The following is a 5054-nucleotide window of genomic DNA, read 5'->3' on the forward strand; positions in this document are numbered from 1 at the left end:
GGAGGAGGAGGAGGAAGAAAGAGAGGCCATTGTGAACTCTCTATTCCTTGTTTGTAACCTTGAGGACAGTTTCTACTTGTGCGCATTGTTGCCCTCACAATTTGCAGCAAGCCACAATCATTTACAGTTTTGCACAACTGACAATTAGTGCTTTCACCGTTGTCTATTAGCACTGAGTACCAGTGTTGCATCAGTGTACCATAAATAAATGCCAATATACATACCTTGATTAAAAAAGCAAGTACTCTCACATGCTATGTTATTCCTTGCAATTCATAACTTGTCAAAAACAAGGGTTAATATTACAAATCAAGAACATAAATATATCAAAACAAAATGTTACATATTTTATGCTTTGAATCATCCACATACTTGTATTCTCATGTCTCATACAACTAGAGTAAGCAATATATGTCATATCCTGATACTTCAAGATATTGTTGGCCTTAGTCTCCATCAATAACCATGATCCATCAATACCATACCAATGTCTTCATCATAAATTCATCAATAGTGTAAGCCAAATCCCAACCCGTCCTAATATAATCCAAGTCATTTCCATAATAAACTCGGGTTTACAAAATCACACTAATAGTAATGGTGTCTAGTCATTGCAATAGGATTTTGTAATAGGTGTTGCCTAAACTGGCAATTCAACCCCAATTGGGCGTGTTGTCTAAACTTGAAAATCTGCACTAGTATTGCCTAAAGTGGTTAATCTACAGTAAGATCGTGTTGCCTAAATTAGGAAAGTTGTACTACTATTATCTAAAATGGGAAACATGCATTAGTGTTTCCTAAATTAGTGAATCAACACCAAGGAGAAATGTGTACACTGCTTAAATTGGTAAATATGTGTACATGTGACCAATGGATTAGGCATGGCATAAACTACAATATAGCTAATCAATAAAAAAATGAGTAGGCTTTAGTAAAGAAAACTTAGAACCCTACTTTCCATTGTTTCAATTCATCCATGCTTATCTCTACGGTCTAGCTTTACTTGCAAACATCATGACTTGAGAATGAATTAGCTAAGGTAAGCATTATGCAATAAAGTCACCAACAAGAACGAGTGAATTTAGAAGCCCTTATCAAGAAGTATGAGACGGGAAATGTATATCTCTCTTTTTGGCTTGAATTGCCTAGCCAGTTGAGTTGAAGTGATCCTATCTGGTTGTGCCAGTGGGAGGGGTGTAACGTGAAATATTTTCTTTATTCATAACCAGGTGTTGATTGAATTACCACCTTGTTTTGGATAGACTAAACATATATAGCTGCAAAAAAAAAAATCACAATTAAAAACAAGAAACATAAGTATCTTTCTCAAGTAAAATTCTTAGTTAGATTCACAATAGGATTATTATTCAAGAAGTTCATTAAAGTTTCCACATCTTTAGGGTGCTACAAGCTTGTCCAAAACAACCATATTGGCTCAAATATCCAATTCATGACAATATCTTCAAGGTTTTAGGCCACATAAGGTCTTGATTTAGCTAGAATTGCATTGAGATAGCTAACAAGCATAACCAATAATAAATTTGATTAAATTAAAGAGATTTCTTTTCATAAAATTCCAAATACAAGTTTATCAATACCTTAATCGTACACATATGTACCCTTTTGTATGCATAAGAAAAAATGACATTAGAATATGCATCAAAATCAATACTTAGATGCACAAAGACATTGACTCGTATGGAATACTTTTCACATGTCACGGATGTAGGCAAAATTTCACGATCATCTATTCATTATTTCATTATCATACATCAATAAATTACATTGTAGCTACTCTCCATGTTTAATTATAAAAAGTAAGAAAACCTACATGTTTCTTTTATGTGTATAAATTGCACTTGCAGAAGGAGTTCCATTGGGATGCTTGGGAAGCATTATGATAGATTACTACAATTTGAATTCACATAAAAATTTGAAAAAAGACAAGGGAATCAAAATTTAAAGTCCTATTTTCAAAATTTGCTCAAAAGCGGTAACAAAATATTAGCTACATAGGTTTTCTCTTGCCATGAATGCAATATATATTAGCTTTCGATGTGTAATATCTAGCTATGGGTCCCATTGTCTTCCATTCGGCCCTATTTGAAGTAGGCTCTCTAGAAATTTAGGGTCCTTGGACTATTTTTGAGAAAGATGGTTTGTGATCTTCATACCATTGATTGCTCAAAGTTAGGCTGCTAGCTAAAATACTCTCTTTTTCATGATTCTATGCTTTGATCTGTATCAATTGATTTGAGAAATATGGAGAGTTGTAGTCCCATCTCTCACCTATGTATAACTCCCTAAAGTCAAAGTTTTGTGGATATTGTCCAATATTACAATACTTTGAGGAGGATTGTTGTGTAATAGTCTTCTAAATAAGGTCTTATGGTACTTGACTAGAATTGTAGCATATTTTTTTCTTAACTGTTCTCTCCCCCGTCCTAAACATGATGATAAGGGAAAATACCCATGTTTGATTCACTAATAGTATCTTGCTAGCTCTCAATGTCTCTATAATAGGAGTCTTCAACAAATCAAAGGCATTTACATAAAGAATTGTATTAGTGCCTTTAATCTCTCCTTCACGTATCTTAGATTTTGTCGGGGGTTTTGACCATTCTACATGTCCTCCTTGAGATGTGCTTGGACTAGGTATGACCTTGATCTCTCTTCTACATACTCATGACAAGCTCACATTGGCACTAAATAATCAATCGTGGTGCACCCTCCTATGGGAAATTGTGTATTACTTCCACTCCCCAACAAATTTCATCACCTACACTACACTCTTTCATGACGTTCATTTTGGTATTTTTTTAATGACATCCCTTTTTGATGGCAAATTATCGTTTAGATGAGATATAGAGCATTTCAAAGTCCTGAACACACAATTTGGACTTCCCATGAACATGATGATTATGCTTCCTTCTTCTCTGGATTGATTTTGAGACTCCAATTTGACATAGCCAAGATTTCCTACAAGTCAGTAGTAGAGAAGAAAGAGAGCATGTAAATGCTTAGGTATAGGTTAAAGAGTAGAGAGTTGATGGAGAGAGTTGTTGTTTGATGAAGAAGAGAACCACAGATGAAGTTGAGAGACATGAAAAGAAGAGAAATGTTAACGTTGGAGTAGTAGTCCCAAGAGACTTCAAATATATATACTATGTGTCTTGATCTCTGTGAACTCGATCAAGGGCTACTAGGGGCTTATGTTCCTGTGCGCGCGCGTGTGTTGCAGCTTTGCACTATATGTGTGTGTGTAAGAATCACAAGACTCCCATCTTCTGGAACTAAGAATTTCCACCTTCTAATGATTTTGGAAGACATTCTTGTTGTCAAGGCATGTGTATATTTTCTTCTCGCTTTGGAAAAAACCTTTCACTTCTTGCTCTCCCAAAATCTTGGCCAGAAAGGAAGGAGGGGTGGGGGATAATTTATGATTCAAAACATAAGTCTAATAAAAGTTAAATGGTTGATAATCCAACATTGCTTGAAATAAAGCAAGTCCTCAGGTAGATGGTCAATAATCCCTAAATTTTGGGCACTTTAAGTGTGGGAGAGCTATGCTTGCAGACATCACAAACAATTGAGAGATTGTCGCTCGACATGCAAATAATCCATAGTGCACTAGTTGCAATTGGTTCCCCACCCCCCTTCCTTTCTCTTTTGGTTTTTTGTTTAGTGCTTCTCAACTCACCTGCCATGTAGATAATTAAAGAAGGGTGCCCATCATATCATGTTGTTTTTGTTGGAAATGTTGGTGAGCAAATTGCATGAACAGCTCTGTCGCCATGCATGAGGGCGATTTGTGCAGTCTATAGTGGCTCTGCCTGAGTGCTTGTGTTAGAGAAGCTATGGCTAGAAGGTAGTGTGAGAGTCTCAATAACAAGATTTTTGGTAGTGGAGGCATTGTAAGCATAGGAATATATGCAGTTACGAAAAATATATGTAACTCTAGCGATTCAAAATTTTGGCTCTTGGCTTAAGTCTACATGGATACTCCATAAGATCTACCAATTTTTGAACCAATCTCTTTGGTTGAAAACATTCTTTGATCTTGACTTAGTTGGAGGGTCCAAGAGTCCAACCATTTTTACAAATTGATTTTGACATGGATAACAATAAATTTGATATGAAACCTTTGAAAGTGATATTTTTAGTTTCAAGCTTGAACATGTCTTTGTTGTTGTTGAAAATAAGTTGGATCTTCTTTGATGTGAACTTCATCAAAAGAATCTCTTCAAGAAGTAACTTGAGGTTGATACAATCTCTGTATGCAATTATTGCCATTGAGATTTCTTTATAGACTTGTTGAGGTTATTTGTTGACTTTCCCCATATTCCCTTATAGCTCTTTGTGGTCAAGTTCATTTGGGACGTTTGCACTAGATACAAACCTTGCCAGTGAAGTATCCTACACGCCACTAAGTCTCGATCCATATTTAGGTTGATTGCATGTGGTGGCTGCATGGTGATATCCTTGGGTGAATTTTTGAACATGAGAAAGGCCTAGTTTGATAGTAAAAAAAAGGACACTCTGCAATGGTCACATGTGTGGGCCCATTACATCAAATGAGGTAATAGAAGGTCCATTTTTCCCTTTCATAAGCCTTCTCTATGTTTGAGACTCCTCTCACCTTCCCTTCACACTAGGCTCAACGAAAAGTGGACTATGAACCTTCACCATAGGAAATGGAACTCTGAATTTTCACACAAGCCATATAGATGACTCAAAGAGGTCTCAAAATAGGCAAGGGCATAAGATTATACACCAAATGTCATACTATTAGTCAAGATATAATTCAGTTATGCTTGAAGTTTCTTGTAACCAACCTCTTGTTAAAGGGTTATTAAATCACTAATAAAGACTCAACTAGTAGCATCATCATCCAAGTTACCTATTATAAAAGCTTCAAGAAGATTTGGTGCATAGTAAGGCAATGGGAAAATTTGAATGTCCTTCAAGCTTGTTTTGGACTTGGCATGTCAAAATTGGAGATGTTGATTGTAGTTTGCGTTAAACATACCCACTATCATTGCCACCATGGGCAC

The sequence above is a fragment of the Adiantum capillus-veneris genome, chromosome 24 (assembly GCF_014529385.1).
Source record: "Adiantum capillus-veneris isolate H3 chromosome 24, ASM1452938v2, whole genome shotgun sequence".
Lineage (NCBI taxonomy): Eukaryota > Viridiplantae > Streptophyta > Polypodiopsida > Polypodiales > Pteridaceae > Adiantum > Adiantum capillus-veneris.